At 28.1% G+C, this 7,483-nt stretch overlaps 1 long non-coding RNA gene across 2 annotated transcripts; it reads right to left on the bottom strand.

The window, feature by feature from the left end:
* Window positions 1-358: 358 nt before the first annotated feature.
* On the bottom strand, window positions 359-2,213 carry LOC148783813 (uncharacterized). 2 transcript variants are annotated; one of them, XR_016053458.1, is made up of 3 exons: window positions 2,064-2,213; window positions 862-928; window positions 359-729 (listed from the first exon to the last, which is right to left on the bottom strand). It is a non-coding gene; the product is annotated as an uncharacterized LOC148783813 (long non-coding RNA). The 2 variants fall into 2 exon arrangements; XR_016053461.1 differs by lacking the exon at window positions 862-928.
* Window positions 2,214-7,483: the final 5,270 nt, after the last annotated feature.

Below are 7,483 nucleotides of genomic sequence, written 5' to 3'. Positions count from 1 at the left end.
GAGAGAGAGAAAGAGAGAGAGAGAGAGAGAGAGAGAGAGTTTTTTTGGTGCACTATTAAAAAAAGATATAGTTCTTACAAATTGTAGGTATTGAGAGAGAGAGAAAGATATTACGGGTTTGTTTACAGGGGAGATGGCAGTTACAGTGGATGGTTAGAAATGAACATGACACTTGACTTTGTTGAGTGTATCTAATTTTAGTATTATTTATATCTGCACCATTATATTTGAGGTCCATATCGATGGGTTGGATAGTTCGCATAAATTTATTTTTGTACTGAGGTATATTCTGTAGGTCACACAATAAGCGCAGTTAAACTTTTGATGAAAAATACATCCTCCAAAGACACCAAATCGCTTGAGTACAATATTAAATAATTTCTTCTAAATTTGGTTCAGTTTTGGAGCTCTACAAAACATCCAAATCGTTACAACCCATTACACATATAATTTGGTAGTTAAGAACCTTTTAAAACCCCCACACCTAATAAGAAGTTTTTGGGGTAGCTAACCTTGAATTTCCAAAACTACATTAAAAGCACCGTACTAATCCTTCATTACTAGTTGGTCTATACATCAAAGCACCAATCTACCCACCCTCAAATTCAACTCCTCAACAATGAAATCTAGAGTAATTCGATTGTACCATCTGGATCATAATTATTGAGATCCCCATTCACATCTATGTTGAAAATTAAAACTTTAGCCCTCAGGACCTTCTTTTTCGACCTGCAACACCAAGGAAAAATTAACAAAATCAGTAACTTATTTAAGAATTATTATAAATTTCACAAAACATATATACTACTGCATTGAGTTAACATGAAATTGTGAGTTACTTTAGGACCAACCTTCCCATACCATTTCCATTTGTGGTGCCTCGCTATTTTGGAAACCCATCACACCACTTTAGAACACTCCCACCAGCCTTACAAGATACATATTGTTAGTTTATTAATAAATACATCTTTTAAAATGAATAGACTAATACATAAAGTAACTAGGGAACTATAACACTCTGACAGTAACATAATCTCTTAAAGTTCTTCACAACAGTGATCAGCAGAAGGAAACCAGAATTAAACAACCATCTACCATATCAAAATCAAGTTCAATAGAATTGCTAAAACAATCAGTACACAAATGGCACAATGTAAATAAATTGCTCAATGATCTTCTTCACCTACACAACACAGTATGCATCATTGTGATTTCTTTTGTTGAAGTCACACATTCATCTTATTAGCATGAAAACTGATAACCCAAAGCATAAAATATGAAGGATAGAGGAAAATAAAGGAACCCTAGTAAACAACATCTAGCAGGAAAGACAAAGTATCATGCAAAAATTCTCGACTCCCTTACAATTGATCCATCACAGAGACCAATACAATAAATTCAAAAATATCTATAACTAAAAAAAAAAATGAAATCTAAACAAGGACAAGATTTTGAAATGAAAATTCTAATATAGTATATGAAAACAACAAAAAAGAAGGTATCTAAAGAAAAATCAAGTATCTAAAGCCTTAGAATTTTATATTTTAGGGATTTAGTGGAAAAATAGAACCATTGAGAGGAATATTGAGAAATACAGAGAGAAAGAGAGAGGGAGAAACAGAGTATCTGATGAAAAACACTAAAAATCTCAAGATAGAGATGGAGATGGAGAGAATTTGAGAAAATTCCCCAAAAATCGAGATAAGAAGAGATAGAGAGAAACTGAGAAAGGTCCCAAAAACAAAACAAAAAAACGAGATAGGTATAAAATAAACTAATGAAAGCCCTAAAAACCTCAAAATAGAGAGAGATGGAGAGAAACGGAGAGAACGCCCAAAAAATGGAGATAAAAAGAGAAAGAGAGAAACTAATAAAGATCCAAAAAATAAATAAAAAACAAGATAGGGACAGAAATAAACAGATGAAAAGCCCTAAAAATCTCGAGATAGAGAGAGAGGAAGAAATTGAGAAAAAAGCCATATGAAAAAATTCGAGATAGAGAGAGAGGGAAAATGTAAAAAGGCCCTAAAAAAAATCGACATAGAGGGAGAGAGAGAGCATACCTAGTATAGGTATAGTTCAGATGAGCTGCCTCTGAGTTCCATAGCGCAAGAGCTGCCTCTGAGGTCCAAAGAGCGAGAGCTGCTTCTCTTTTTTGCAAGAGAGAGAGAGAGAGTTGCTTTTGGTTTTCTCAAGAGAGAGATGGAGTTTTGAGAGAGAGATAGTGATGTGAGAGAGCTGGTGGTTCGAAAGACTTGACATTAGCGAAGAAGAAAAGTTAGGGATAGGGTGTCATTTTCATGTTTATTTGGGTAAAAAATTTAAGGCCAAAGGAGTCCAGGGAGTTGTAAGATAGAAAAGTTGGGACCCTTTTGCTTACAAGTAATATTTTCAATTATTGGGTTTCATGAGATATAGAAATTAAAAATAGGGGATAAAGGAATATTTTTCCTATTTTAAAAGTCATACAAAGATTTTGAAGTTGGTGTTGCCAGTTGACTTAGAAGAGAACCGTATCTATATGGATCTGCAATGCTTCTAAGCATATGATTTGAGGGATTCCACTCTCTCTATTATTTCATAAATTTACTTGTTCCACATGGTATTTGGGTTGATCTCTATATGAGATGTATAGAAATTTGAGCACAAACAAGAGAATATTTTCTTAAGAAACTATTCTATGTGAGTGTATATCTCAAACAATATTTTCAAGGGGGGAACCTTTTCCAAAGTTCACTTTTGTAATTCAAAAAATATTTTTTGGAAGTTTTCCATGGAAAATTTTTTGATCGGAAAATACCCCTTTACCATAATCTCAGAAAAAATGTATATAAGGATGCAACCTTAATTGTAGAAGTAAGGTTACATTAATCTACACCATTTATTTTGTTTGAATGATGTAAATTTGATGTTGTCTCAAAAAACGTGCCACTTTTTTATATTGTCTTAAAATGCATGTTAAATCTATATCGTCCAACTAAAATAAAAGTGTAGAACACCGTAACCTTACTTCTATAATTAAGATCTGCATCTTTATACAAACCGTACCCTAATCTCTCTCTCTTTCTCTCGCTCTCCCAATATCAGGTTCCATATTAGATAATTCATATATATAATGAAATCACTGGACCATGTTTAGCTCGAGTTATAATCTTGACATGTGCTTAAGTTCTTCATATTAGACAATTCATATATATAATGAAATCACAACACCTTGTTTAGCTTGAGTTATAATCCTGCCATTTGCTTAATGTAAATGAAGTAAGTAAGCAATAAGAACTTCTATTAGGTATACGTGAGTTCCACGTAAAAATTAAATACGCAATGGCATAAATATTATGATATATTTGTTGTGATATATATATATATATATATATATATATATATATATATATATATATATATATATATATATATATATATATATATATATATATATATATATATATATATATATATATATATATATATATATATATAGTATGCGGTTTGTATAGTGCCTAGGCTCCAAACAATCAAATTAGAGCCTACCTTAAAATAGTGTCAAGAAATGTAGTTTCAATATTGAAAATATTTGTGATAGCCTTAAAATATATTTTCATCTTTATTTATAAAGTTTAAAGCTTAAAAAATAGTGTAGATTGATAGATCTATGAAAACTTGAAGATCTTGAAAATTGACGGTCCAAAAATACATTACAAAATACACTATTTCCAAAACTTGTAATTCATTTTTTTTCCTATGTTCATGCATCTTGATGGCAAGATGATCAATTTGAGGATATTTGGACATCAAAACAATCTTTTCTAGTGAAATTTTTGAGGTAGGCTCAAATTTGATTGTTTCGAGCCTCGGCTCTATATAAACTTTTTTCATATATATATATATATATATATATATATATATATATATATATATATATATAACTTCCAACAAATTTATGATGCTAACATTCAAAAACTAAAAGTTGAAGATAAGTTTATTTAGCAAACAAAGCTTGTGATTAGAATGGAGGATAAAATTTATTAGGATATTGGAAAAGACTAAAGAGGTATATTGCTTTTAAGTGGTTTATTTTTATTTTATATAATATTAGTTGATATTATAATACTTTAAATTTAAGTGATTCATTAATATTTGAATTTTTTTAAAAAAAATATCATATTCTCAATCTATTCTCAATTTAAAAGTAGCCACATCTAATAATTTTAATTTAGATAATTACACAATACTAACAAATTTAAAATGTTTGAATTAATTTTTTTTATTTTAATTTAAATAATTAGATAATACTTAAAAATTAAAAAGGTTTGTATTAAATTTTTAAAATTTTATTTACTCATAATTTTGAGCACTATTTCAACAAAATTAGAATTTTAATATGAAAAATAATTCTAAGAAAAACCAATGGGTCAATTATAACCATAACAATAACAGAAGGGGTCAATTATGACCATAATGATAATATAAGGGGAAAGTAGTCGTTGCAATTTTTGAGGATTTTTTTTCATTGGTGGCTTATCGTATGTCATAATCCATTCTTACTTGTATGTAAATTTTAGAGGTAGGATTATGCATTTCTTATAATACTTTAAATTTAAGTGATTCATCAATATTTGAATTTTTTTTAAAAAAAAAAAAACAAATGCATATTATCAATCTATTCTCAATTTAAAAGTAGCCATATCTAATAATTGTAACTAGATAATTACACAAAAATAAAAAATGTTTGAATTAGTTTTTTATTTTAATTTAGATAATTACACAATAGTTACAAATTAAAAAAATTTGTATTAGTTTTTTAAAAAAATTTAGTTATTTATAATTTTGAGCAATATTTCGACAAAATCAAAATTTTAATATGGAAAATTATTCTTGAAAAGGCCAATGGGTCAAATTATAACTATACGGTGATATAAGAGGGAAGTGGTCGTGATTTTTTTAGGATATTTTTTTATTGGTGGCTAATCGTGCATGATAATCCATTCTTACTTTGTATGTGTAAATTTTAGAGATACGATTATGCATTTTTTATTTAACATATATATATATATATATATATATATATATATATATATATATATATATATATATATATATATATATATATATATATATATATATATATATATATATATATATAGAGAGAGAGAGAGAGAGAGGGGGTTATGTTAGGTTACGCCATGTTTGGGGTAAAGCCTTATCCTGCACAACAAAAAGTTGACCAAAATACATATAACATTAACTATTTTATATTGTTTATGAGGGCATTTAAGTTGAAATCTTTCCCCCAAATCTTTCTCTCCAAGAGTCGTGGTTCTCAACTTGCCATTCGCTCTGCATCCATGAGATGAGAGATGTAGAGAATTGGAGTCATCATCCCAAATGGCGTGTCTACGCCCCAAAAGCATTGTCCACGGCCTTTGCCCAAACCCCATTTGTAATGGGCTTGCAATACCTTACCAAAGGTGAAAGAGAATGAGTTTTCCCTCTACACCATTGTTTTACATAGTGGTAAAAACGGATCGGTGCCCCGGATCGGGCACTCCAAAAATCCATTAAGATTGGTGAATCAGCGATCTGAATCGGGAATCGGCAGACTAAGTCGGATTAAGCTTTAAAAAAAATCCAAAACAATTATTAAAATTCATTATAAATGTTGTCTTTTAGGAATCCAATAAGAAATGAGGGTACTACATTGTTAACTTTTATTTTTTTCATCAATTTATGAATATTAAGATGTTCTTTTTCTGTATAAACTTATGTTAACTATTAAATTTACATCACACATAAGAAAAATCATAGAATTATCATGGACAAAATATATAATCATACATAGACTACAATAAATAGTAGATTAAATCAATGAAAAAATGACCACTAAAATATCGAATTGGCGGAAAACCCTAATCCACTAAAAAAACCCAAATTATTACAACCTTATTAACTATAATATTATATGCTGAAATTAAAATTGTTGGTTTACATTTTATAATTATTTTATTATACAAATAATAACAAATCCAAAATATTTTATAATATCATCAAATTTAAAATATATTGTTGACAACTATAAAAAAAATAGTACATTACATGATTTATAATGCAAAAACTAATAAATAAAATAAAAGATTTGGTTATCAATATAGAAATTATTAGAATGTGTACCAATTTTTGAAATAACACTTTAATTTTTCAAAATTTTAATTTTTTAGATTTCTAAAATAAATTTAGTAAAAGAGATTGTTAGTAGAAAGAGAAAGATTTCAAATGGAAGAAACTTTTTTTTTAATGACTTTATTTCAAAAATTAAATTTTTTGAAATAAACTTCTTTTAAATGAAATAGAAAGAGAGAGATTTCAAAATTTAATTATTTTTCTTTTTTAACAACTTTATTTTCTACTCTTTTTTTTTACAACAAAAATTAAATAAAATTACACACGCTGGCTAGGATTCAAACCTCAAACGTCTAAGAGGTAAGGAAGAGTGATAACTATAAATCCACATCACAGCATATATATAAAGTTTCCATATTAATAATACTTATTCAACTGTCTTAATTTAATGCACTATTTGTAAGAATTGTTCCACATTGAAGAATGAAAGTTACATTAATACATATAAATTGCTTTGTCACATGCATCTTAAAAGAGTGGGGGCATCGCAGGCAGGTTGAAGGTTTGCGGCCATGTGTCACCAACAGTGATGAAGGCTGTTGTCACATGTCGCCACATATTGTTGAGAGTCAGTGACTCGTTGTTGTCACGTGTCACCACATATTGTTGAGAATCAGTGACGTCCAGTTAAAAAACGGATCGGTGACCCAGATCGAGCACCCCAAAAACCCATTCGGATTGGTGAATAGGCTTTCCGGATCGGAAATCGGCCGAATTATGCTTTAAAAAAACCTTAAAAAATTATTAAGATTCATTATAACTAGTGTTTTTTAAGAATCCAATAAGAAATCAGGATACTACATTATTAATTTTTATTTTTTCCATCAATAAGTGAATATTTAGTTTTTTTCCTTTGTATGAACTTATTTTAACAAAAATACTTATTGTACTTTTGAAAAAAATAAGAAATGAGTTTTTTTGAAAAAAATATGAACTTATTTTAACAAAAATAAGAAATGAGTTTTTTTTGACAAAAATACTTGTTGTGTTTTTTTTTATAAGAACTTCTTATTATTTTTACAATAAATTTTTATTTTTTATTTTTTTGACAAAAGCCTTTTATTTTTTTTTGACAAGAAAAAGAATTGATAAGAGCCTTTCATTTTTTTTGCACGAAACTTTTTATTTTTTAGATAAGAAAAAAAATTGACAAAAAGCGAAATTGATAAAAACCTTTTTTTTTATTTTTTAGGAAAAGCCTTTAATTTTTTTTTTATAAGAAAACAATTTGTCAAAAAATTTCATTTTTTTTATACGAAACTTTTATTTTATTGACAAGAAAAAAATTTGACAAAAAGCGAAATTG

The sequence above is a fragment of the Amborella trichopoda genome, chromosome 1 (genome assembly GCF_054954075.1).
Source record: "Amborella trichopoda isolate Santa Cruz 75 chromosome 1, AtrichopodaSantaCruz75HAP2 v2.0, whole genome shotgun sequence".
Taxonomy (NCBI): domain Eukaryota; kingdom Viridiplantae; phylum Streptophyta; class Magnoliopsida; order Amborellales; family Amborellaceae; genus Amborella; species Amborella trichopoda.
Note: the sequence above shows the minus strand (reverse complement) of the source record. Positions and strands in the feature narration are given on the sequence as shown.